The 27,844-nt window shown below is 41.8% G+C and overlaps 1 long non-coding RNA gene across 4 annotated transcripts; it reads left to right on the top strand.

Annotated features, from left to right (window-relative positions):
* Nucleotides 1-1,495: 1,495 nt before the first annotated feature.
* On the top strand, nt 1,496-27,844 carry LOC103061343 (uncharacterized). 4 transcript variants are annotated; one of them, XR_015796949.1, is made up of 4 exons: nt 15,691-22,557; nt 24,165-24,269; nt 24,695-26,434; nt 26,685-27,844. It is a non-coding gene; the product is annotated as an uncharacterized LOC103061343 (long non-coding RNA). The 4 variants fall into 4 exon arrangements; XR_015796947.1 differs by having other exon boundaries at nt 15,702-22,557; nt 24,165-25,044; nt 26,367-26,434; nt 26,685-27,838; XR_015796948.1 differs by lacking the exon at nt 15,691-22,557 and adding an exon at nt 1,496-1,671 and having other exon boundaries at nt 24,165-26,434.

Consider the following 27,844-nt stretch of genomic DNA (forward strand, 5'->3'; position numbering starts at 1 on the left):
TGCTACCTCTCTGCCCTGCCCCCCCCCCTTATTCATAAGAGATGTTTATATTAGGCCTCTGTGAACTTTTTCTCTGTGCCAAAGTGACACATCCTGTTGCTTTGAATTAGAGGACTGGCTTTGTCACTATTATGCTGACTCTGACAAAGTTTCAGCAGCAACACAGCTTCCCCTTTGGCTCTGAGCCACAATTCTCCCTTTGCAGCTTGAAACTTAAAGCTACATCTCTCCTTTCAAATAAGTTAGCAGCGATTGCCTTTCATTATCTCTCTATCCAAGTCACCCAGGCTGGCTATAGGTTCGGTGGAAAAGCGTTGTAAATCTGGAGGCATAAGGTCGGGGAGAATGGCAGAGAAGCCCTCTAAATGTTAAGTTGCATTCAGAAGTTCAGAGAAGCTCTGTCATCTTTCTTCCCTCCCTCCTTAGGCTGGCTACACCTCTGGCGGGTGGGGAGGGGGCACAGCTGATTTGCTTTTGTTGCAGTCCTGATTTTCAGAAAGGTTTTGGGTAAATATCCGTCTCAGGAGGGATGTATAATTTGACTTCTAGACAGGACATTCATCAGAACGAACGTTGTGGTGGTGTATCTGTAGCCAAATACGAAAAGAATTCCAAGCAAAAGTCTCCCCCCTCCCCATAAAAAGAGGGAGGGAGAGTGTCTGTAACTAGATGGGTCAAGACTAATCTTACCGAGTGCATGAGCTGCTCTCCTCTCCGTGCCTGACGCAAGGATATTGGGGTGCAGATTCACCTCGTCCAACTGCGCCCTGCTCTCTGGCCCTTAGGAGCCCCTGAGGTCCTCGCACATTCTCACTCAAGCACTCAACCAAAAGGGAGAAATAGGACCAAAAGCGCAGATGAGAGAAGGTGGGCGGAAGGCAAATCGAAACAGCTACTAGAGTCTCTGAGGACACATTTTCAGAAAGGATAAAATTGTATTTCATGGAAGGAGGAGAACTCTGAGTGACGGCTCTACTCTTGCACAATTCGGGTTTTTCCAGCTCTTGGCGATGGAAGTTGTACGAGCCAAGCAGAAGTGCGCATGTCTCTGACTGAGGCGTTGCCAAATGGGCGATGCAGCAGCCTTGCCGCTCATTTGCATGCCCATTGCGACCTTTTGAAGGAAGCTGGCACCGTATCAAAAGCCCTTCCCTTTATCCAAATTGCGCATTCCTTCCTCCCGCAGTAGCTACACCTAGTTCCCCAAACACGCTCGCTCCTGTCCTCCATTTTGGAAGAGACCGATTGCCGGGAAAAAAAAGATAACCCTTTATAAAATAAGTTCAATCTGGATGGGATTTCTTTTTATAGATTCCGTCTCTGTCTTCCTCCTCCCCTCCCTAACAGAGCGATGTCGAGTCCCAGCTGGTCGCGATCCCTCCCATGCCCGCCAAACGCCTGGAGCTGGTTAAGGTCGCTTTGTTTCCAAGCTCAAAGAGAAAGGGAGTCTCCCTTGCTCTAACGTTGCTTTGACAAACGAAGCAAGAGGAGGACATGGGGGCGGGCAGGGAAAGAGAACAGGGAGGCAAAGTTCCCGCTGCAAATCCCACCCCGCTCAGTTCTGCTTTTGGCTGCTTTGCACGACCAAGCTTGCAAGAAGCGGCCCGGAATGCCACAGCCTACGGACACAGCTGGAATTAGCGCTACTTGACTGGGCCCCGGACTAGACAGGCACGTGACCCCCCGCCTCCGGCCACCCACGGAAGGGTTCGGAATGGGGACACGCAGAGCGTCTGCGCGGCGGGCTGGAGCCCTGCAGAATTCCACGCTGTCACCCACTTCCCCGCGGGCTTCTGTTGGTGGGAGGGGAAGGGCCGGTGGCACACACACACCCAGTCTGTTCCTACAGGGGCTTGATTTGCAAGAGGGGAGGGGGAAGAAGGTAGGAGTTCGAGAACTGCGTCAGGATTAACGTTGGGTCAGTTCCTGCCTCTCCCGTAGTAGTGTCTTGCGCTTAGGTTCAGCTGCAGGTGGAGGCGGGGTAAGTGGGAGTTGTGTCCAACATCTCGGAAAGGGAAATTCTTTTTCTCCTGCGGTTGGGGAAGAAGGTTCGGAAAATTAGGCAGCCTGGCCCTGCCTTTACACAGGAGCAAAAAACGGTGGCGGTGGATGCAAATGCAGTTTTCTGAGAGGGCCTTTGATTTTGGTAGGTGCTCCGCGCTGCAGGGCACCGGTACTCGGTTCCTGCTGTCCTGCTCCGCTGGCTGCGTCGGGGCAAGGCAGGGCTGGAGAAGCCGCAGTGCCACGTGAGAAGCTTGTTCTCTCCAGAGGACAAAAGACCACCCGGCTGAGGTTGCGACACCCTGAGGTGGCTCAGTTCTCCTGTCTGAGTGGGGCAGCCTTTCGTGCTTAGCCAGGACAGGAGGAGAGGCAGACGTGAGTTTTGTATATGCACGAAGCCTTTCTCCTGTGGGCCCTACAGTGCTATGGCTGTTAGATCTGAGCTGCAAAAATCCGGATGATCAATAAATGGCAGCAGAAAGTTTGCATTTCTGCACCTCACTGATACCATCTAGTGATTGTCTGGATTTCTGCAGCCCAGATCAGGTGGGGTTACTTAAGACACCAAGCAGCCAATCCTCCTTTTCCCCAAACGTTCATGGGTTCATTTGGTCGGGATTTCCATGGTGTTCAAACTTTGCGGCTCGGCTCGTATTAGTCAACCGTTGAGGGCTGCTGCTGAAGTCAGTTCTGCAGAGGGGCTGCATCATACGCAAGAGGACAGCAGCACAGCTCAGAATTTGGCTATCCAGAATGATCATATGACAGATCTCCCCACCAGAAAATGCAGAGTGAAACTGGTTAAGCATCACAATCTTATGCATGTTTACTCAGGATTAAGTCCTATTATATTCAGTGGAACTCACTTCTAGGTTAGCATGGAATTACAGCTTTGTAGTACACTCTTTGTATGTGATCAAAACTGAACATAATCCTCACATTCTTAAGCATTGATATAGATATGGAATAGAAAAGAAGACATTGAATCCCTGCCGCCATATCTGACGTAAATCTTCCAGGGAGGTACCTCACTGGACTTAGGAATCAACCTCATTCATGGTTTGTGAAATCATAGTTCGTTGAATTAACCATAATTGATCAGGCTCACAGATAATGCTAAGCTATAAATTATAGTCTGAAAACCATAGTGGCTGGGTTTACACAACATGCTAACTGAACATCTAAACAATTCATAATAGCTTAGGGTGATGTGCCCATAGAACACACTCATGGCTTACTCAGCCCCATTTCCTGAGTTTGCATGACACACCAAACCATAAAATAATTACCCCAACTGGAAATGTGCAGTGTATTAGGTTAAATAGTGACTGTGGTTCAGTGTGTTGTGCTCTCCCATTTTTTAAATAATAGTCTACGTAGAACACATGAAAATCATATGCAGTTCATAACTCGTTTGAAGTTGTAGCTCATTTTATAAAGTATTTCAAAATGTATGTGTTTCTGGAACTATTTCTAGAATTTCTAGAACATGGAATTCAGGCCCTTTCTCTTTACAGGCTCACAGTCTAGTAACTACCATACCAAAAGAAAAGAGGGAAAGGGAAAGTACAGTAAGGATGTGTGGGGCAAAGCTGAAGTACCTTTGCTGTACTGACCTTCCTGGCAGGCAATCTGTCCTTTGGGGGAATGGGGTGGGGGCAGTCAAAAAAGTAAAGATGCTGGTTGTGTTCACATGATGGAAGCCCTGCCCCCTTATTACAACTGACCACCATCTTGACCTTTTTACCTACCCACCCCTCCCACAGACATCCTTGCCTTCCACTTAGTTCTATAGTCTCAAGTAAAGAGGCTGCTAAGTGCTCTTTATGGCAAGAAACCTACTGCCCCAATGCTAGATGAACAGACCAGGGGAATCATTGTCTCATCTGCATGGAAGCCGGGCAAGGCAGGTGTGGAGAGATCATACTGTGTAGGCAAGGGCTTTCTAAGGCCATCCTTAACATAATGCAGCTATATCGCTTCCATCTGAGAGGAAAACTGCAGCAGTAGACTCTGGGCTTTTATGGCATAATCTTCTCACAGCTATTTCTTGTCTGATCATGACAGATGTAGTACTAGGATATACCCCTTTATGACTCCCATTCCCAGAGCAGGGATAAGTTTTACATTTAGGTTGAAAGTTAAAAATTTTGTTGAAATTTATGGAATTTAATTTTAAGAAAATATATTTTAGGTTGCAGTCCAAGTTACTATCCAGGGTTAAGAAATTACTGAAGTCAGGCTACACTGAATTAAAAACCCATAGATTTAAGAAAGTTTTTCAACAGCCCCTGGATTTAATCTATGTTTTGCTACTGAATTTTTTAGCTTCAGAAGTTCCTTTTCATTTTAAGGTTCTCTTGTTTTTTTTAAAGCTAGGTAAATATTTTGTGACCTTTGAAGCCAGAGAATTATAAATGTGTGGAAATAAACATGCACCCTTTGAAATATTCCAGCCAAGAAAAAGTCAAAATATTTGATTCCAGGCTTTCTGTGATGTATGCCGCTCTGATAATGTGCTGCCTGCGATGTATGTAAGGAACACAGCTGTGAAGACCTTACTCTGCATTTCAGGAATTCAGTGACTCATTTTGGCTCTTCTGGAGCTGGCTATGTTGACACAACATGACACACCTTTCTTAACTGATAGTAGTATTTTATAATTGGAGCCCAGCGGATAGGCAACCTAGTAAGATCAATAGGATATTATATTATTGCAATTTAATTGGTAAGAGTATCTGGGTTGAATTGAAGTGTGAAAAAGGGTTTTTTTAGATGAAATCTAAAACCTAGAAAAGGTGCTACTTCCTTTATTTTTTTCCCTCCATTTGTAGACCTTGGAAGAGCCAAACATCTGTTAACGGAAAACCATCAGTTTTTATGCTTGCATGTTTTTCAAAAAATGCAACTTACCTACATTTTACAGGTTAGGGCTTGAAAATACTTCATAGCAAAAGCTCTGTCATTTTTGAAAGTTCTTCCCTCTGTCTCCCTCCATCTTTTGAGAAAGGAGGTGCAATTCACAGTGTTGTCTGGACAAGCTCAGGGAGCAGGTGTGATATCTAGATGCCTTATAATGCTATACACCAGTCCATTTTTGCATGTCTTACTGTGTGCAGCATAGCACTATTTCTGCATCTTGTTGAATTCAGTGGAAGAAGTATCCAATTAATGACAGGGATTTTCTCAGATCTGCATCTAGGGCAAGAATTGTACCTTTTGTAAGTAGAATGTCTTTATTTCCATTCTGATTTTGAGAGGGGCATTTGCTTTGGCCAAATTTCTTAACCTTTCTCCTTTAGTCATGAAATATGATATCTCTGATTTCATCACATGATTGGGAAGCTTAATTATATATCTGTGAAATACACCGAGTCATAAACCACTAAAAGCCCTGGGCTTCTTTTTAATGCTGTTTCCAAAAGGAAAGAAAGATATGAAGAAAAGTCCCCCAGACCTTACATCAGAAGTAGGTGATCTAGACTTTAGGGTGACATACAGCCTCCAACCTGATTTTACATGGGTCCTCACCCTAAATTCAGAAACCTTTTGCAAGAGATCCCTGATAAGAGCAGTCTTTCACAGCATAGCACATGGGGAGGGATAGCAAGAAAGAGAAAAGGAAGAGGTGTTGAACCAAGAAAAACAACAAAAAAAGAGGATTTTGAAAGAAAGAGTGGCAACTCTGCCAACTTTGTGTTTTGACCAGATCAATTCTTGATGTAGCCCCTGGTACCACCAGTATCCTTGCAGAGGTAGCAGCACCTACCCAGGTTTGGCTTATCTCAAACAAATAGGCAGGATCAGACCTGATTAGTTCTGGATTGTGGGAGACCACCAAGGGAGCCTGAGGCTGTTGGTGGAACTGGGAAGTTGAAAAAACATATCGGAAGAAGTCAGTGGCTATCCATTTCCATATTATCGTCATTTTGTAATTTTAATTGATTTTAACTGTTTTGTAAACCACCCAGAGTTGTTCAATGAGATGGGCGGTGACAGATTTGATAAACAAACAAACAAACATTATGGCCAAGAAAACGTTGTGAAGCTTTCCATGAAGTTAGTGAGAGTCCAGGTTGACTGAAGGGAGTCTTTATCTGTATTTATGTCCAGCCCTTGTCGTGATGCCTAAGGGAATGTGACCTCAACGTAGAATAGCTGGGCCATGCTTGTTTTATGACAGCGATTGCTAATTTGCTTTGTTTAAGAAGTGAACTTTAGGGGAACAGATCCTATCTAGCCAAGTTAGTCGGCTCTGGTGATGATACCTCCTGTAGAAAAGTGGTGCATAGGAGATGGATTTGGATCTCTCTCCCCTGCCCTCCACCCAGTTATACTTCTGAGAGCTCAAAGAAAAAAGTATGGAATTTTTTTGTGGGAAGGCTATGCATACTATTAAGTTCTGGTAGTTGGAGTAAATTCTTACGGTCAGAATTCTTTAGTTCTAAACCCTTCTCAGGATCCAGATGTTAGATGTGTGTAGAAGACAGAGATATGCATTGCTGGCCCAACTCCTCCACCCATCCAACCTGGAAACCACTTTCCCACAGAGAGCCATATTTTGTTGGTCAAAATCTGTTGAAGTCCACATTCCAGTGAATGTATAAAAAGGGGCAGGTCCAGGAATGAGTGGGCCTATGATTGTGTCTTTTACATTTTTCAATGTGCAAGTAGGAGCTGGAATGTTAGATCTGTTCATACTTTCAAATGCTAGAAAAAGTTGTCATAAGGTCAAACAAAATTCTTTATAACAGTTTGGTTTTGACATGTATTACAATACTCATTATTTTCCTCCCTTAAAAACATTTTAGGTATATATTGAAAATCTGCATCATGTTACTGCTATCTGTGTTTGAATACATGAGTATAACAGCTGGATGTGGGAAGAGAAGAATATTTAAGAAAATATTAAAAATAAAACCTACATTTCTAGGCTCACATCTTACGGAGATTTGTAGTTCCTCTATGTGTGGAATGTACTAAAAATAGCCATGAATTTGAGAAGATAGGGAGAATGGAAGAGAAAGCCCACGTGTATGAACATGTACACCAGAGCAGGGAGAAGAGAAGGAAAGGCATAGATGTACTATATTTCTTCTCCACAAAGCTAGCTGGGCAACATAGTCCAATTTATCTGAAAGCGGTTGGGAAAGGGTAGTATATTGGAAGGAAGATCAAAGAAAGTTATTTGTAATACTCTGAAAATCAGAAGGGGCCTGGTAGCATCTTTTCAGACTAACACATTTTATTAAAAGGCTAAGGCGAAAGGAGAAGGGGACGGCAGAGGATGAGATGGTTAGATAGCATTACTGAAGCAATGAGCATGAAATGAGCAAACTCAGGGAGGCGGTGAAGGACAGGAAGGCCTGGCGTGATATGGTTCATGGGGTCATGAAGAGTCGGACACGACTTAACGACTGAACAACAACAACAAAGCTTTTGTGAAAGAAAAGAAGAAGAAGCAGGATAGGAAGAGTATTGATGCCTTTGAACTTCGGTGTTAGAAAAGACTCCTGAGTATACCATGGACAGCCAAGAGAAGAAATGGATAGAGTTGTCACTCAAGGCACAAATGACCAGGCTCAAATTATCCTACTTCAGACACATTATGTGAGGACCCAGCTCTCTGAAAAAGAGTGTAATGCTGGGAAAGGTGGAAGGAAAGAGAAGAAGAAGACAACCAGCAGCAAGGTGGATGGACTCAGTTACAGTGGTGATGCATACACCATTCGGAGACTTGAAAGACCAGGTTAGGGATAGATCATCATGGAGAAAAATTGTGTGGTCGCTAGAAGTAGAAAATGACTTGATAGCACATAAGCAAGCAAGCTTTTGTGAGCTGGAGTTCACTTCATCAGATGCAATGCAGTGAAAAGGTGCTACCAGACTCCTGATTTTTGGCTACCACTGACCATACCATAGATTATGGATGAATAGACATAGAAACATAAAAGATGTTACTGCAGTTGGAGATAATGGCTTTGCTCTTATAGCATTTTAAAACTCTCTTGTATGTAAACCAGCCATTCCTGCAATACAGGTAGTCTTTGGTTAGCTACAGCAATTGGGACTGGACTTTCCATTGCTAAGTGATGCGGTCATAAAGCACAATGTCACATGACTGCGTTGCTTATTGATGGCAGTGCCAGCACTTCCTAGTTGCTGTCATTAAGTGAATCACCGTGGGTCATTAAGCGAGGATGTCACATGGTCACCATTTGTGACATCCTGCTGACTTCCCCATTGACTTTGCTTATAGGAAGCTGGCAAAGAAGGTCACAAATGGCAACCATGTGGCTGCGGGATGCTGCAATGGCTGGAACTTTGAGGACCAGTTGTAAGTACCGCTCGTTCAGCACCATCACAAGTTCAAACGGTTGCTGAACGAGTGGTCATTAAGTGAGGACCACTTGTAATAGATGATGGCCTTAGGAATCATATCACAACATGGTAGGGCTTAAGGTCTTGCCAAAAATAAAATTATTCAGTTTCCAATATATTCATTTAAAGTTGAAGATGTTTTTAGAAACAGGAATGATAGAAATGAATGAACTTTTTCTGGATTTATCTGGATGAATAGACTAATATTTAAATGGTTGAGAATATGTAGCTATAATCTGCTATTCAGGCATGGCCCACCCACCATCCATGGATACCTTCATGTTCTGTCCACCAAATCACATTGGCATAGTGTTCTGAAAATGTAGTATCATCTGTTCAGAAGAAAGGGGCAGGCATATCTTATCTTTTAAATTAAGGAATGGCACTGTCTATGATGGGGTGCCCTGTTTCTCATTTGGCCAAGGGTCAAACAGCCATTGGAGGGTGTGCTGGGAACTATGTTCCAAAAAGTAGGATGGGCCCAGGAGAAAGACATAAGCAGCACCAGAGCATTTTCTAATGTGATGTCTACTTAAATTATATTATTTTGATTTAAAATTAGTAATATGACCACTTCACAGATACTTAATAATTTCCCTTTTCTGTCACATTAAAAATTACAATTTGCTGGCAACTTTTGGTGGCTTGCTTCTAAGCCCAGAGTTCTTGGGTGTTATGCCTCCAGCACCCCCAGTCAAAATCATGACTGGTAAAAGGTTTTTAACTTTTACCTGAGGGCAACACAGATTGCTCTTTCTCAGCTCTGGGGATGCCTCTTTGTACATGAGCAGGACCCTCAGTCTCCTGTGTATCATTCAACATCCCAATGCCATACATGGGGCTCCCACTTAGGCCTGGGAGAAGAAAATGAGAAATCACTCAGACCCCTTCTCAACCTGAGCTCTAGCTACTTGTTGACAGAAGGCTTCATATGACAGTGTCTGCTTGGTACCTTGAGAGCAAGGAAGATCAGCTCTCCTCCCTCTGCTTGGTAGAAAAGGTCATTCTTGATGTTTGAAATGTAGATAGTTCCCAGAGTGCTAGGGTTCTAATCCACATTCCTGTCTCTGCTTGTTAAGGAGAGAAACCTGATTGGTTTTTTGAGTTTCAGAGTTGACTGAATTCTCAAGCACTAGAGGATGAGCAGGGAGGGGAAAATCAGGCCATGTCAAGTTCCAGAATTTCAAGCTGGGCCCAGGAGGTGGGAAGAATGTTGGGTGCCTGACTTCTGATTGACCCTCTGCCAGGCTACTTCAGAGGCAGGCAAATAGTTTGCCAGCTGGCTAGAGAAAGGACCTCTGGCCTTTAAGAGAAGTTTGATAAGCAAGCATCAGCAGATGAAGTTATTTATGTAGTGGTGGTAAACACTCTCTGGCAGATCAAACTGCAGGTTTAAAAGCTGGCAGCTGGAGTGGGTAGGAAAGGATGCTATTTTCATGGCTTGCCTCTGTAAATGGAATAACCTCACTGAGGCCTTTGCATTTAAAGATGCCACTTCTGCATTTCATGCTAAGGTTAATTAGAGATTAATTAGAGGCTAAGCTTGGTTATTCAGGAGCAAGTCTTGCTGAATATGGGGGATTACTTGTATGTAAGGATATATAGGATCAGGTGGCATTTTATTTGGGAAGTTTATCTCAACTCAGGTGATTTTTTTTTTTTCTGAACATAAAAATCTAGCATTGAAGTACTAGTGAAACTCTCCAGGTCAGTTTTAAGGTTTCTGTAGGTTCAAGGACAATATACTGTTTGTGGAATAATTTCAGACCCACATCCCTACTTTATCCCCATTCATGGATTCTTTTGACATCCCTTTGATGCTATCTTTTGAAAACTACCAACATGAATTTTAAAATAACTTTTATGTACCCTTGCTGGCTCCATGATTTTATCAGACCTCACTTACATGAGGACTAGGAACATACTCTTATATAAAATAAAAGCTGAGCATTACTGGAACGCTGCACTGGATATGCCAACTGTTAAACTGGCTTCTGTAGCTGTTCCTTTAAATGCTGTACAAGCCCCATAAGTTAGTACAGAGCAGGCAACCTATGACCCCTGGGCTGCAGGTGACTCCAAATTCCTTTTTATGTGGCCTAGGATTGTCTTTTTATTTAATGTGCTCTGCCATTAGATAGAGTGATGACCCTCAATTTGAGTGGTTCCAAAAAAGAACTGAACAGATTCATGGACCACAAGATAATCAGCAACTAATGGTCTTGATGCTTATTTGCCACATTCAGAATCATAGGCAGTATACTTTAAAGGCATTGTCAACTGTTTGTGAGCTTCTGGTTGGCTGCTGTGGGAGACTGAGTGCTGGGTCATTGGCCTGACCCAACTGTGCTTTCCTTGTATTATCTCTGATAAGGCTGCCCTGTTTCAGGGGCACAATTTCTAAAAATGGGTGGCATGGTTTCCCACAGTTTTGAGATGGCAATTACTCTATACAAGTGGAAGACCTCAGGAAGGCTGCATCCAAATTTTAAAGCGAGAGGAAAAGAACATAAGATAACCAGGAGGAGGAAAAGGAGAAGAGACAGTGCTGACAGCTGATCCATAAAGAGGACTTTGCTGTACTTATCTCCTTGACACAACAAGCTGTCTCAGATCTCCATTTAAAGCTCAGGAGCAGATCAGGTAGGGCTTTTCTTGGTCATTTGGCAACCACTGAGTTTGAAGATGTCTGTGGATTCTAAGCTAGGCAGTTTTTCCACACGTTGGGTGAGATCATAGCCATGCAGACTTTCAGACTCCCTGATCATCTGTAAGCCTGTTATTGTATAAACAACCCAAGAGTATGAATGGATCAGTTATAAATGGCATCTTGTTGAATGACTAAGTAATGGATGGCTTAAGCATGCCAGGCCAGAATTGCTTAGAGCTGCTTCCCGCATCCATTATTTTGCTAGGAAATCCTTGCTTGGTTATGACGTCACAGTGACAGACATACACAGTGAGGTTTTCATATGATAATTCCTAGTGCCCATATGCCCATTCTCAGTTTGAAGAAGACACCATGCCCTGTGATTCAACATGGTTACACCATGGCTTTCTCAGAATTGCTGATTAATCAAAAGCAGGAATGATTCTGTCTGCAATCCACCAATGTTTATCCACTCCCCCTTTTTAAAATCTGAGAACCAAAGATGTTTGCTTGCTTGTTTGTAAGCATTATATGCTGCTTCCATCACATGACTCTAAGTGACTTCCACAATTCAATACCATCAGTGCAACAAAAGACAAAAATGCAAACAATCAAATCAGTATTTCAATAAATACCCAATAACCCAGCATTCCTAAGACAGTACATTACTCTCACTTACCCAAAAAACATAATACATTCCACCCTTCAGTCTCCAAAGACACTGCAAAAAGCAATGTTTTAACTGCTTTTCAGCTGTTCCAGAGGAGGGGGGGGCCAAATAGAGGATATTCCCTTTCAGGCCCCCTCCTGTTACATCTCCCAGTGGGGAGCGGCTCATAGTAGCCCTCTGCTAGACCCAATTAGGCAGATTTTACCTGGATTAGAGGGTCTCACAATCCCTGGGTCCCAATCCATATAGGGCTTTATTAGTGGTAATCAGCACATTGGATTTTTTTTTTAGATTTTGAATCCCACCTTTATTATTTTTTATAAATAACTCAAGGCGGCAAACAAACCTGGTACTCCTTCCTCCTCCTATTTTCCCCACAACAACCACCCTGTGAGGTCATTTAGGCTGAGAGAGAGAGTGGCCCAAAGTCACCCAACTGGCTTTCGTGCCTAAGGCAGGACTAGAACTCTCAGTCTCCTGGACTCTAGCCTGGAGCCTTAACCACTGGACCAAACTGGCTCCCAGAATCAATGCAGTTCCTGTAACAAAGGCATTACATCATCATAACAGGTCTCACCTGCCACTAAACAAGTTGCTGCATTGAATGGTCTTATAAAAATGGATAAAAATTAAAGTAGTCCAACTATGAAGTGTCAAGAGCACAAGGAACCATTGTTAGAGACTCCCGGGAAATGCAGGGCATATAAAATCTGCAAATAGGATCTACAATACTCTCTTATCTCATCCTATCCGTCCATCTCCCTTCCTAAACTAGCAGGAAAGAAGTGTGCTACCGTGATTTAGTAGCACACAAGCTTGAGTTTTGAGGAGTCAACTTACTTGTGTGTCGGTCCGTCCATCCATCCTCCCTAGGCTTATCTTTTGGGTCTATATTTTTTGTATATTTATATATATCCTGCAGCCTGCATGTATGAACGCCTTTCAGTGGAACTGGGCTCTTGGGTCCATCCCTTTTCATGTTCCGTAAGAACATTAAAAAAAGTTTGTTCTAATGTGATTTTGGTCGCTACTTCCTATGGTTGGAGTTTGTGCCATTGCTTTTTTTCTTTGTCTTTTTTAAATGCCTCTTTTGCGTATTCTTATTATGTAAAATGATGTTTTTTAAAAAATCTCATTAAGGAAGAAACAAACAAAAGTGCATTTTTTCTTCTTTACAGAGAAAGAAAACAAATCTGCCAGGCAAAAGTAGGATTTCCATTTGGCCAGATACAAGCCTTCATGTTTAGATTTCATTGTCTAGATCCTATCTGTAACTTGCAGTTTTGCTTGTTTTATTTTAACAGTGTCCTCCTAGATCCAGCTTTCCAACATTTTCCAGTAAATCTTGAATTGGTTAGGGAAGGTGTTCGCTGCAGGGAATAATTAAATTGTGTCTCCTCCCCCACCCCCTGCGACGTTCCATCTTTCTTATTTATTTTTATTATGCAGTTAGGTATCAAGTCATAAGAGCATCACTAAACCCTTGGGGTAAGCCCCCCCTCCATTTTGCTTTAGGTCTCCAAGTCCCTATACACCCTGAGAGCCTGTGGCGTATCTGCCTCCCTTTAACTGTGTACATGTTCCATTCCTTTTGCAGAAAGCTTTGCACACGGGGCTGATCCCGTCTATCTCTGGCTAAAATAATTCTAAGCAAAAGGTTTAGGAAAATCCACAACAGAGATTAATACCATGGGGCTAGATCAGCCATTCTCAGCCATGCTCTAGGTAATTGGGGATGATGGGAGCTGTAGTCAAGCCATTTGATTGAGGGTGGGGGTCTGTTATACTGAAACAGTCTGTGCAGCACAAGGAAGCTTTATGAGTTCATGTGTCCCTGGTGTGCAGACAGGAAGACTGCTGACAGGCAATTTTTAGCCTATACATTACAGCAAATGTCAGAAATGTTTGTATTACAAAGCTGTTATTTTGGACGTTTACAAACCAGTCAGAGTAAATGTTATTCTTCACTGGTATGAGGGAAACTAGAATGAATGACAGTGATTTAGTGGGGACAGTAGATTGAACTTCCTTTGGTTTACTGATAAATGATATATCAGAAGTCTCTCATATTTTTCATTAGCCTCCTAAGATCCTAAAAATTCATCATAAATTTCATATTCTCCAAGATTTATTATTATCACTTCCCTCCCCTGGTCTCATTATATGATAGCACTTTTGTGCCTTTTAGTAATTTGTTACTTTCCATGTTGTTCCATTATCATTTTCCCTTCTTTTTAGGGATTTGATTGTGATTTGAACGTCGGCTTGTGTTTTCCAGCTCAGAAGAAGGATACAAACAACATGAATGGCTTGTCTAATGCATCATGTACTTGCACAGCTTTTTGATGACTAAACAGAGGGTTTCCTTGAGATATGGAAGACACTAAGCCACAGAAGCTTCTGAAAATGAAGGGGTTTCATCTGGAAAGAGTGGGAAACCTGGCTGTCCAGATATTGCTGGACTTCAGTTCCTTTCATCCCTGACTATTGTCCAAGCTGGCTAGGACTAATGGGAATTGGAGGCTGACAACATCTGGAGGGCCATAGGTTCCCCACCTCAACCCTTACAGGAAAATCTCATGCAGTGGGACATGGTTTTAAAGCCTCTTATATTAAATTTGCTAGTGCAGAAATCTACCCGTTATGAAAGATATAGTAAAATACATGAACATGTAAATGTTCGCATGTTTCTTTGTGTGTAGTCCTACTCCACTTGCTTTATTTTAAATGAAAAAATAATTTTACCTGTGAGTGCCACATTTGTACTGATGCATTCTACATGCTTTTTTGCTGGAATAACATGAGTTGCTTTAAGAAGTAACAGGGTTTTAATATCATGCTATCCTATGACCTCCAAAAGACGTGAGTTAAAATCTTTCAAACACGAGGTAGCAGCACTTCTGCAGTACAACTTTCATGCTACTGGAAAATCTGCAGGGAATGAAAATGCTTAGAACTAGGAAATGCTAAAGAAATCGGTTAGCCTAATTAACACCTACTCAGAAAAGGGGATTTGTTTTTTGTGCTAGTGCCAGCCTCGGGAAATTGTGCTACATATTTCTTTCTCAGCAATCGGCCTCCCAAAAGTTCTTCCGATGGCTTTTGGTCTTGGTCTCTATCTTGCAGCAGGGTAGAGGGACGGCCCCTCCCCTTAACGCGGTTTCTGCAGGATAAAGAGCGCTTTGTTTAAAGGGCTGTCCTGCTAGCCAGCTATAGCAGACCAGAAACATGCTAATGAAAGCACATGTCAAACAGAAGGGAAACATTTCAAGCCTTGTGCCAGTTCAAGATTGACAGTGTTTTCACTGGGTTCAGTTCCCTGACTGAGATACAGAACGTTATTTAGGGATGCTTTTTCTTCACTGGGAGATGGAAGGCTTTCCCCAGTGATCTCCTGCCTCATCCATAATTGGCAGCCGTGGGGTCCTCACTGTTTTCCTGCAGATGAGAACAACAGCAAAATCTGATGGCCTCTCTTCCCTCTGTATCGGATGCAGGAAGCAGGAAAGGAGCAGCATTTACTGTATATCCCAGAATGCTTTATTCCAGCATCAAAATAATTAGCTTAAATGTTTACATGCGAAACCAAACATAATGGCTTTACGATTAACAAGTTTATAACTTCTGTAGAGTTTATTTTCTCTCTCTCTCCCTGGGTTTGGGAATCTGCTCAACAGAAGATTTCCATTTTGAACTACAGCAGCTTTGTGTGTTTAATTTCGTTTTACATGAGCTGAGATTTGCAATGGCTCGCTGATTGCCCATGTGTAACATTTTGACCCTCGCTGGCCGATTACTCTGGGGAGGAGTATAAAAATTGGAAACAGTTGAAGTGTAAAGTGAATATGCTACAGGCATGTATATACGTGTGTGAAGTAGAGAAATGGGGGGGGGGGAAGCAAATGAAGGCTTTGCTTCATAAATTAGCTTTACTGTATCTCTGTAATGAAAAAGGAGGGCTGAGACAATGAAGGGTGAAAAACATCCAGACTAATAATGAGAAGTGGTGTAACTTTTGAATGAGGCAACAACCGATGCATGTCTTGGCAAAGTATGTGAAACAGGAAGCGGGGGGGGGGCGCTAAATGGAAACAAGCCATACGGCGTGGTGAGGTTTACCTGTACTAACTCCTTGAACTATTTTAAAGGAGTTAGTATATATGTGTGCAGACATGAACAGTCCTTAAAGCCTTTTACAGTATATGATTTGCCACAGTCTGTTTAAACTTTTCTTTAAGAAGCAGTCAGAATGTGATTGTCCAATGACAGATCAGTATTTGGGGCAGGGCTGTTTGCAGGGTGGTCAGAAAAGTCAAGATGGTGGCCACACATCAAAAGGGCAAGGCTTCAGTTGCATGACTGGCTGCTTTCTTGATGTTTTTGACCCCTTCCTGGAGGGACACCTGATTTGGGCGATATTTGCTTCTCTCCCTTGTCCTCTCTCAGCCCTCTCTGTTTCGGTCTGCTTTGTGCTTCCCCCTCAACTCACTTTAATGAAGGGAAAACTGGTGCCAGGAATGCCACGCTCCTGCATCACAGCCTAATTTAGGATGAAAAGGGAAGCAAAGAAAACCGTTCTGGCTGTGGATTGGCTGGGAGGAATTCTTTAAACTGAAGAAGTTTCATCAGTCTGGTTTTTTTGTTGGTTTTTTTTTTAGCTTTGAGGTAGATTCCTACCCACAGAATCAACAAGGCTCAGAAAGCCTCCAGTATTACCTAGAATATTTTAGTCATTAGGAGAGCAAAACATACTTACATTAACTAGCATGTTGTAACAATGAAGTGAGAGCCAGCATAGTGCAGTAATTAAGATGTTTGTCTAGGATCAGGGAGACCCCAGGTCAAATCCCAGTTGGGTGACTTTACTCAAATCACCTTTTCTCTTAATCTAACTCACCTCAGGAATAAAATAGGATGGGGAAGAAAAGCAAGGTATGAATTTAATAAAGAGTAACTGGGATAAATACTAGGGAGCTCTTTCATATTTTAAAGAAAATCGTTATTTTTTTCTGCATGTACACAAACAATTCTTAACTATTAAATTTCCCAACCTCTTCTCTTTGGTATTCACAAGATTTCACATATATGTTTCATACATCCACACACACACACATCCAGAAAGTCTTCCTTTTTCTTTTTTAATTTGGAGACACAAAATATGTGCTGGATAATCCAGACAGCAAAGGACACGTTTGAAAATAGGCTAAGATTAGTATCAACACACCCACTGAAAAAAATGAGCCAAGAAAATCTCAGTAGGAAATGAATTTAAGAATGAATGCTGAGCAAGTTTTATTGACAAAGGAAAAAAAAGTGCATGGATGATCTTAGTCTAGGGTGATTAATACAGAAACTAAAAAAGGAAGCATCTTTAAATAATTGCACTGAAATCTGTGTATGAATGAAGCATTTAAGCTTGGTTGATGAAAGGGTGTTATATCTAAACACTGCAAGTAGAATTATTTTTGATTAAAGACTCTGCAACCAAGAGATTTTAGGACAAACATTTGGGCTTATGCATAAATGTATCCAGAAGAAATGAAATGGTTGGAGAAGAAAAGTGATAGTGGATGGCAGAGTATCCATACAAGGGGAATAGAGAGAATCTTTGTTTCTTACCCTCATTTACTGAAAATAGTTCCTGTAGAAATGCAATTTCAACTTAGAGGGAGATGGTGAGAGAAATGGAGAGTTCATTATGTTCTTCTTTTTTGCAATGTTTTTGAGATGGTAATGTAAGAAGGGAGCCATAAATATTCCCATCACAGTGGCAACATCATGGAGATTTAGAGGGCAGGTTTATGGCAAAGAACTTTGGGATGTTCCTCTGTGGAGTAAAGCCAAATGAGAACAAATGCCCCAACAACTGTAACCAAAGAGCCACCCCACTGGTCTTACTTGATGTCCCAGGCTGGAGCGAAGGCAAGAGGAGCAAGAAATTAGAAAGGAAATGAATAGGTATTCCGAATGGTCACGCTTTTTAAGTTCATTGCTCACATTTTTGAATAAGAAGCACCTAAACAAAAATTAAATTTACTTTTTGGATGTGGACTTTTAAAGTTATTTTGGAACTAAAAACTCAAATTCTGAGAGATTTAGATTTTTTAGAATTTGGTGCTACGTCATAGGCCTCAGTGAATTCTCCTAAGTTGTCAAACCCCAGGAATGCTCCCCATTGTATCTATCAAATGCTATTGGATACAAAATGCCATTGTATATTAACGATAGTTAATAAGAACATAACATAAGAATAAAAACCTGTTTTTCCTGAGGATTCATGGGGTTCTTTCATGTCAAACGACATTACTATCTATTCTAATAGAGAACATTTTCCAGACCAGTGTGGCCAGCATGGAATCTGTCTCACATGGGCAAACCCAGTTTGCTGAATTATGAAAAGGCTATAGAAAAAAATCCACTCACGTGGATCTCCCCATCTCTACCCCTTCCCACTGCCCTGGGATTACAGAGTATGCTTAGTGGGTACAGAATGCTTATTTACTGACGGGTGGATGGGAATGAAGAATAGACAAGGGGTAGGGGAAAAATGAAGTACTTAGAAAAAGAGTTTCAGTCAACGAACACTTTACTCGATAACATTTGATGGTAGGCCTGATACATCTTTCTTTACGTCTTTCTGAATGTACCTGGAATTTTCCACACGACCATAGTCAATTTAATGAAACTCAGTTGCATAACCCACCAGATTTCAGTCACAATGGAGTGGGGGTGGGGGTTAACCCTTCCCAACCTACACACTTTCTTCTGAAAACTTTGGAAGGTGCTAGTAGAAACAAAGGGTGGTTTCAGATTTAGGGATAGAATATTCATTGGAAAAACAGCGATTTCAAAGGGTTTAACACTGTTTATGCTGTAGTGTTGATCTTAAGCGGAGATCCCAGAGATGATTTTTCTTTTTGAAAAGAAAACCCAGATGTGGTATTCAAAGACATACCTTGAGCAAAATGTACAGTCTGACCTCAGAAGCTTCAAGAGTTATTTAGTGCAGAGAATCATTGCTATTCTAATGAATTCCTTCCATCATGAGTAGTCAAAGGGAACATTAAGTGATTTGAGGGCATGCCATCAAGTCAAGTGAACTATGGCTGGAGATGCCCAACAGCAATCTGGGTGAATTTAATGTGCATGTGGAATATGCCCTGCAATTCTGCAGTGAGGGATTCTGAGACTGCAGTGCAGGGTTGGGAACAGAGATCAACTAGAAATTTATCTCTGAAGATTGGGGCAAGTATTACCACATGTGTCATTTTTAGGCAACTTCCAGGGTCCCCAGTGGCTCTCCTACAAAATTCATTATTGAGGCTCCACTTAATTCCATCCCACCCCAGCTCAGCATGAGTTGTTGATCATTTTTCCTTCTTACACAATCTTCTTCTTGGGCTCAAATGGAAAGCTTAGCAAGCCCATTGCTCACTGAGGATACTTTGCTTTGGGACTGTGAGAACGGCTGAGTATTATATGTCATCGCATGTTAGCAACCAATATTGGGGATCAGATATGAAATACTGAAACCAGATACCAGTAAAAATATCTAGACAAACTAGGTATCAAAATTTGCATGGGAGAATTTTGGGGGATTTTTGATAGCCAGCTTGTTTCTGTGACACTCCCTTCCAAATATAGACATCTATTGCATGCGAGGGGTAGGTTCATTTCCTCGCCTACCATTATGGAGATTCGTTTTGTGCCTTCACACAGGTGTCTTTGAAATGAAGCGCTTCCCAAACTACCTTTGGTGCTTGAAGTGAGCACTGGCTAAAGGGGGCCAGGGAGGTTGCAGGCAAAAGCTGCTACCTTCAAAGCTGCAGGGCTGTATTCCCTGTGCTGTCACGGCTGGCTGTGATGCTCATTTGATTGGCATTTACCATATCTGGGCTACCAATGTCTGGACAACCAGGAGATGGCAGCAGAGAGTTAAAGTGTTCCATATTTCTTTGCCGCCGTCTGGTGGTCCTCCAGAGACTGGTGGCCCAGGTAGGCGATGCCTGTTTGATTGTCCTTCAGAGATGCTTAGAATATAAGCGAAATGGAATATTCGGTTATAGGGAAAAGGAGAAAAGCAAAGAAGAGCATTATGTATGCAGCACAGCCAACATTTTTTCCTTTTCTTTTGTGGCACTGATCCTCTCCTGCTGCTATTGGGGAGGTGAGAGAAAATAACAGGGAAGGGTTAGAGCCGTAATTCACAGAGAAATATGGATCTGCAGAACTTGTCTTTTGCAACCATGCTTTAATTTTAGATTGCACCTCAAGGTTACTCTTGTCTTAGGAGAAGGAGGAGAAAATCCTCCTGCTTTTTGTTTATGGTTTGATCATTAGATTACTGTAGTACTAGATTTATTGTTCATTATAGAGTACACTATGGTAATTTATTTTATTGGAAAATAATACATTTGTATCTCTGAAGACAGTATTTCATTATCTTCTGAAATTCATTCCAACCCTGTAAAGAATAGGAAACACATACTCCATAGCAAAGTGTTTTTATTAGGAGCTCAGGCCGACTTGTTTTCACTGGAGATTTTTCCCAGGTGAGCATGCACAGGATTTCAGCCTTAATTGACTCAGAGCCATTTTGCATACAGAGACAAAGCCGCTTTGCAACATTCAGTCATCTGCAACTGCAGTCAACTACAGTTACTATCTAGGTGCACCATTTTTCAAAAATGCGTCATGCTGTATAGTATGTGTTTGCATGTGGCTCAAGCACTTTACAATTTTGGAGTGTTTATGTACATAAAGCAAATTAAGATCATAGATAAAAAAGTTACATGTCCGTTAAATAGAACTGCTTTGTCCATTTCTGGCATGTTCAGTCCAAAAGCAGCAGGTTGCAAGGACCTAAATTCAGTATGCAACTGAGCCCTTTCTCTCCTTGTGATGGCCATAAGGAACAGTGCTAAGTTAAATGAACAAAATGGGCTGATCTGTTTTGCTGTAAAACACCTTCATTTGTTCCCTCAGGTCCTTTTCAGAGAACTTAGGAAAATGGTTAAAGGTGACCCAGGGATGCTGCCTGCTCCCTCAACATTTGAGATGAAGAAGGAATGGAGGCAGCACTAGGGACTTGCATGTGATCGACAGCCAAAGTTGTGTAGCTGGGTTGCTGTCTGCCTCTGTCATTTCATCCATAAACCCATGAGCATCATAATGAAGATCTCTTATCTTTGCCTATTTTAGGGGCACGGACAGTCTTCAGTCCAAAGAAATTTTCCTTGTTTCCCCCTAAACATCACATAGAAAGGGATAGATTTTCTTACGAAAAGATCTAGCTGTTGAAAGAATTTCCACAACTGTTTATTTACTATTAGATTTCTATGCTACCTTTCTATGCTACCTTTCAGAAAGAACAGTCCAGACAGGTTACTTTCCTAGAATTGCATGGGTGGCAGACTTCATTGTGTTACAATTTTGCTACTGATTTATCTAAAGCAAGGTGACCAACCCACAAGCTCCCCCCTCCACCTCCACCTCCAAATCACAGGGAGGCAAAATTCTGAAAAATGGCAGGACAGTTTTGCTTTATAAAATTGGAGGAGAACAAAATAAGTGTGTTAAGTCTCCAGTAGTCTTAATGCACCTATGTTAAAATGGCAAAGCCCCCCCATTGAAAAAAGTGGCCCTAAATTCTGTCCTATCCATCATCATGCCACATCCCACTACTAGCATGCATTCAGTAGCCCAAACAAAGTTAAAAAGTGCCCCAGCCACAAAGCTTTTGTCTATCCCCTATAAAGTATAACTTATTTCCTCCTAATTCTTAATCTGTATTTGAATGCCAGCCAAACTCCTCCTAAATTTGAGCCCAGTTTCATCTGCTATGTGGAAGGACGGCTGCTAGGTGGATCTGACCTCCTTCCCACCCCCTCCACCTGCCCCCATTAGTCGACACAGCATTCAGATAAAGGTTGAGTCATAGGCGCAGGAAGCAACGTGGTCGTTTGGAGATTCTTTTTTTCAGAAGATTTCCACTGTGGTGGATTCCAGCCCCCCTGGCGTGTCAAGGACACATTCCATTCTCAGTGGAGGACTGCAGCCAAGCAGGTTGTGAGACATCCTGTTTGCCCTTAGAGTGCCTGAGAGAAAACCCGGGAATTGCGTGGCCATTTCTTGGAATCTTGCAAGGCGCTGTCAAGACACTCTCCTCCCCCCTCCCCACAAGCCACCCTGTAGCTTCTGACTCCCTCCCACCTCTGCAGTCATTCCTGCAACAGTCAATAAAAGACTAAGCAAGCAGAAGCTGGCTCCTTATATAAACAGGCACTATCCAAGGAATCAGCTGATTTTGCAATCAAGTACGCTTTTGAAACTGGTGACTTTTTTGGCATTATTCATATTGCATATCTTTAAATTTGAGTGAACAGGAAGAAAATGCCGTCTACGTAGAGCTAGTTTGGTCTAGTGGTTAAGGCACCAGGCTAAAAAGGAGGAGACGGTGAGTTCTGGTCCCGCCTTAGTCATGAAAGCTGGCTGGGTGATTTTGGGCCTGTCGCTCTCAGCCCAACTCACCTCACAGAGTTGTGGGAAGATAGGAGGAGGAAGGAATATTAGGTATGTTCACCGCCTTGAGTTATTCATAAAAAGAATAAAGGTGGGATAAAAAAGATCTTTTAAAAAAAACCCCATATCACACAGCATTTGTACCAATTAAATATTTTATTCTATTTTAAACTAGTAATGCACATCTTTGATGTGACCTACAATATTATGTCTGGACCATCTGCCTGAATAATTTTGGGGGTGAAACTTGGAAGACTGTATTATGAACACTGAGATTATTACTCATCCATGGACCAGCATGGATACTGGATCTTAGTTGGAAACATAACCCAAAGTAAGTCTGGAATTCTGACCATATACTCTTAGACGCATTAGCTGTTTGTCATTATTCTTGCTCTGTACTTTTCTTCTGCATCCTTTACCTTCTCCTGTTTTCCTTGTCAGATCTGTTATTTGTGCCCAGCTCATATCCCTTTCTGGAAATCTTACTGAAGATTTTGTAACTCAGGCTGTTTCCAATAGCAGAGTACCACAATGCAGCATATATAGTTCTTTAGCAAACAGCTTTGCAGAAGCAATTTAAAAATAAAGGCATGCCTGGGGAAAAAGAAAAATATTGCAGGGCGTTTTGTGTGAATGATAATCGCTTGTTTGGACTATGCAACCGGCGCTTCCCTTGCCACATTCTCAGCCTGCAGTGGGAAATCGACAGAAGGACTGTAGGACCCAGGAGACTTCTCTCGTTACCAGCCACACTCCTCAGACCTTCTGCAGTAGTTTTGTGCCACCTGTGAATGTCCTCCTTGCTGTGCACCATCTTCCCCCAGGGAGTCATCCAGTCATCCCTTCAGTGGGCCAAAGGGAGAATGTCAAAAATGGCAGCTAGTTAGGGCCATGCCCTTCCTTCATTCTTCACTTGCTGTGTGGTTTTTTGCAGTAGAGAAGAACAAGGTGGGGGTGGGTGGGGGAAGCTCAGGTAGCTATTATGTTTGGAGCAGTGACAAAGCTGTCCTTGAGTGACTGAGGAGGATGGGAGATGGTACCAAGGCAGTATGGTGCTTTGATCATAGGAGGAGGGGAGGGAGGGAGGGAGTTCCAAGGTGTTCCTTGGGAACCCCAAGGTGTTAGGAAGTTCCTGCCAATAGGAAAACCCCCCTCACCACAGGTCATAGGAAATGCTGAAAAACTGTCTTCATAGTGCTTAATCAGCTCAGCTTCCCCAGCCCCACAGAATTGTAGGATCAATGTACATTGAGGCATCTGGGATCAATGTAGGGATAAATGTAGACAGAAAGGAATTATAAAGAAATAAGTCATCAGTTCAATACTAGAACTGCACACAGAAACTTCCAGGTTCAATTCTTTATCTTTCTTGAAATAATCTTTACATAGAGAATCTTCTACGTGAAGCCCTGGAGCTGCTACAAGTCATAGTAATGCCCAAATGAACCAAGATGGAAAAGTGGGATGGGTTTGTGTAAGACAGCTTTACATAGTTTGTGTGTAGACTTGGGATATCCTGAAGCAGCTTGCTTGTCAGGCATCCTCATCTGAAAAAATCTTCAGCCTGAAAAAGCCCCCAGTTTTCTAATGTAGATTAGATCCACAAAAACTGTATTGGAGCCAAAGTGGATTAAGTGTTGGAAGAAAGTGTGACTACATTGCCAGTTACACCAGCAGTTTGGTTGAAATTGAATAGATCTGCCTGGATTCCCTGCGAATTTTGACACTTGAGTTTCAGCCAAGTCTTTTTTTCAGCCACAGCATCAGACAGCTATAGAAAGCTCTCTTGTGAAAACCTCTAATTGAACAGGTTGTAATAATTCAAATAATAACAATAACTGTTAGTATTTCTCCCCACCACATCAGCAGCCACTCAGCAACATACTGTGTCTTCTTTTTCATCCTTAGTCAAGTCAAATTTAATTTCTTTTGAAATAGGAGGCCTCGAGTGCAGTTTCTTCTTCTTTCCAGATTGGGACAAAAAATGGATAGGGGAATTCCTTCTCCTCCCAGCTCATCTTGGATGAACAGCACCATCCTTTTGTGAGTATAAACGGTGCCATCTGCAGACTGGCTTGCTTCCCTCCCCTCCCCACTTCAGCTCCTTTAAGGGGGAGAAAAGTCATTAAGCACTGCAGTAAGAGCTGATTCAGGCCACTGGAGTTTAGCCCTCTCAGAAAATGCGTTTGGGAGGGATGATGGAGGAGAGACTGCAGAGTCGGCTCACTGCTGACCTGCTGAATTATGACTTTAATGCAGTCGCTTTAATAACTTGCTCTAGCTCCAACCACCAGATGCAATTTATGGCAGATCAGGCGCCCAAGCATTTTTCCTTTCTCTGAAGACTAAGCAGATATCTGATGCCTCCCGCTCCCTCCCCCAAGCCTATTACTTTTCCCTGTTCACTCTGCAAATGGAAAAATGTTATGTGTCTGTGTGATTTTTCTTTCCTCCGGCCTTGTTTTCAGGAAATGGTGGAAAAGGAGACGCTAACACGCACAGCGAACAAAAACTCCTTCTCCAGTCCTCTCTTAGGCCCCAGCCAGGAAATCTGTGTAGCCTTATCTTCTTTTTCTCTCTAGCACTTTAATATCTTGCTTGGGCAACGGTGGGGGCAAACAAAGGAATACTCTAAGTAAACAAATGGCACACTAAATATTGTGTCGTTAGAAGAATTTTCACGGCACGTATCCTGCCCAGTCTTTCAGCGAATCCAGGATGATGTAATGCTGATGTCTGGGACTGGCAAAAGGCTTGACTGTGCACAGATGAAGGCGTCTTTATAGTAAAATGTGACATACTAAAGACTTTAACTAAAGTAAGTTTCCTTCAAGTTGAATGCAACTCCCAATAATGTCAATGACATGTTCTTGGCAGCAATGTGGAAATGGTTTGCCATTAGCTTCTTCCAGGATGTTTTTTGACTTCCCAGTCTGTAGACAGACTAGATTATAGAAAAGCAGGAAATGTTGATGTAAATGTTCCATTTTTTTAATGATTACAACTGGGCAATGGAGCAGAACCTGGAAGAATCTGGAGATCAAAGAAAATGTTATGGCAGAATTTCTGGAGCAGAAGTTGAATTTGGTAGATGGATCTAGCAGAATTTGGCAGATGAATCTAGAACATGGAGAACTGGGAATTAGGCAGAATCAGATGCTGGTTTTCTCTGTCTCTCAAGGTTGATCTTAACAGGGAACTTTGAGGAAATAACCTTAGAACCAAAGAGGAGCAAATTCAAGCACTGAGAACATTTAAGGTCCTCTCTCTATGGCTCTCCTCTAATGGCTGTCATGTTTTACCATAATGCTGTCTCTGTAAATTGTCTCTTGGACTGTTTTATTCACCAATGCCTACTTTACCTATTTCTTCTACCCCATCTTTTACATAAAGGGTGGACTACTTTTTGATGGCCAAGAGACACACTTACCATCTTTTTAGAGGCTGAGGGCAGAGTTCAAGTACAGAAAAATATTTTTGAAGATTTTCTTTATTTTCTGATACAAATAGAGTTTATTTTATACTTTTCACCTGTTTCCTGTTCCAAATGGCAAGAAATTCTGCTGTCAGTTTTAAATAATCATGGTCAGAGGTGCCTTCAAGGACCTCAAAGGGGATTTGGATGGTCCATTCTGTTGTAATGTGTATTCTTTCACTTCAGTATGGAGGAAGCCAGTCACAGTGCATTTCTTCTATTTGTTATGATGAACTGTGTCCTGGATTTCTCTTCCAAAGTCCTGTGTTGATAATATTATTGTTTAGAAGGGACAGTCCCTCCTGGCTGGACTTGCCTAAAAGGAATCCAAAGTAACTTACATATGCCTTCTATCAGGCCTATAGTGAGCCTAAATGTCAGAGGGAGCCAAAAAAGTAAGAGAAAGCTTATCTGATCCTTTAAAGGCTATTTAAAATTGGGGTTGGGGGCAGAGGAAATTTAGGGATTGATAGCCTGGGCCTTCTACCATTGCAGACCTGCTTGTCTATCAAAGAAAGCCCAGTTGGCTAGTTTCTTGCACAAGAATTGATGTATATTTCATTAATTCACTGAAATAATATTCATATGCTTAATCAGTTGAATGTTTTTAATCAGTTGACAGCTCTAAAAATGTCCCACCCCTCTTTCTCTCTTATAAATTTCAGAGATCTTTAATCTACTATGTTCTCATCAAAAGGCTTGGCTCTTCTACAACTTCTTTCTGGCTCATTAGGTAATTTGTATAACTAATATGCTACTCCATTAACCTCCACTTGTAGCTCCAGGAGGGAGGGAGAAAAAAATCACAAATGTATTCCAGTCTGATCAATATATTAAAGTGCTTTCTCATAACAGGATAAAGCAAGAAATCAAGGGGGGGGGGAAGCCAACTTGTAAATAATAGTTATTCTTCATTAAAGAAGAATGTTTAGCAAAGAGTGTTTATAGAAATAAATGTTATATTTTACCCTTCATTTCTCCAGAATGCAGTATTCCATCAGTCACTGTGAACAATGACATCCTTCAAAGAGCTTCTAGAAGGAGTCTTACAGGGACGTCGTTATGTACGCTTCAGATATTTACTCCTGTGGCAGATCCCTACTGTTACTGGAAATATAGATTTCCAACAACTATGACTTTGAATTTGGATAGATCAACCTTTGGATAATATTTTGCTTCTCATGACTATGGAAGCATTTCCTTCAAGCATTAAAATTAGAAGACGATAACACGGAGCACACCTTACTCAGTAAAAAGATGTGGGATACAAGGTCATATGCCATTCCTCAGAGACAGATGTAAATTATGTGTGATGCTTTGTAAGAAGTTAAGCCAAGGTTTAGCATTAATTGACCTTAAATTTTCTACATTAGAAAAATTATCTTAATTATGATATTCATTTCCTTCTCCTGTAGAGAAATGCACATCAATTGCTGGCTTCTCACTCTCTGCTACTGAGACTCTGAAAAATAAATAATAATCACTGTACTTCTTACTCCATTCCTCAGCTGTCTTTCTGATTTTATTGTGTGTAGTAAAACTTTAATTTTGGTCAAGAGTAAACAAACAGGTACTAGAGAAGAAATACTGTGGTTTGTTTTAGCCATAATTTGTAAACAAAGCATTTATAGTCTCTTCCATATATAATAATAGGCCAGAAACTCTGGTTCATAAATTAAAGTGGCTGGTTCATGTATCACACTAAAGTAAAACCATATAAATCATATTATAGTTTAACGTGATATCTGAACTCAATCCAAGGCTACAATATCTGGACTATGGAAGTTGGATGACCTGTAGGTGACAGCAAAGAGATACAGGAAATTAATAGCTGCTTTTAGTGGCTATTCTGACATTTGCAGACCCGATATGGAAGCCCTAAACCCATCCAATGGTTGCACTAGGTTTTCCCAACCAGATGTTCTCCAGATAGGCACTCTTCCTTCCTTTGGCTATGCTGGCTGGGTGGTACCAGGCTGAAGATGTCTTGTCTGTTCTGCTTGTGGTACCTTGGAGTACTTAAAGATATTGGATACCATTTCCATCTTGTAACCCTAACCTAAATTCTGACTGCAATAAAAAATGGTTAAACCAATTGTGATTTATTAGCACATAATTTTGTGTCCATATAAATTGGGAGGCT

The sequence above is a fragment of the Python bivittatus genome, unplaced genomic scaffold (assembly GCF_059951505.1).
Source record: "Python bivittatus isolate LINGU-HERP-01145 unplaced genomic scaffold, Pbiv_v1 ctg000480_np1212, whole genome shotgun sequence".
NCBI lineage: Eukaryota > Metazoa > Chordata > Lepidosauria > Squamata > Pythonidae > Python > Python bivittatus.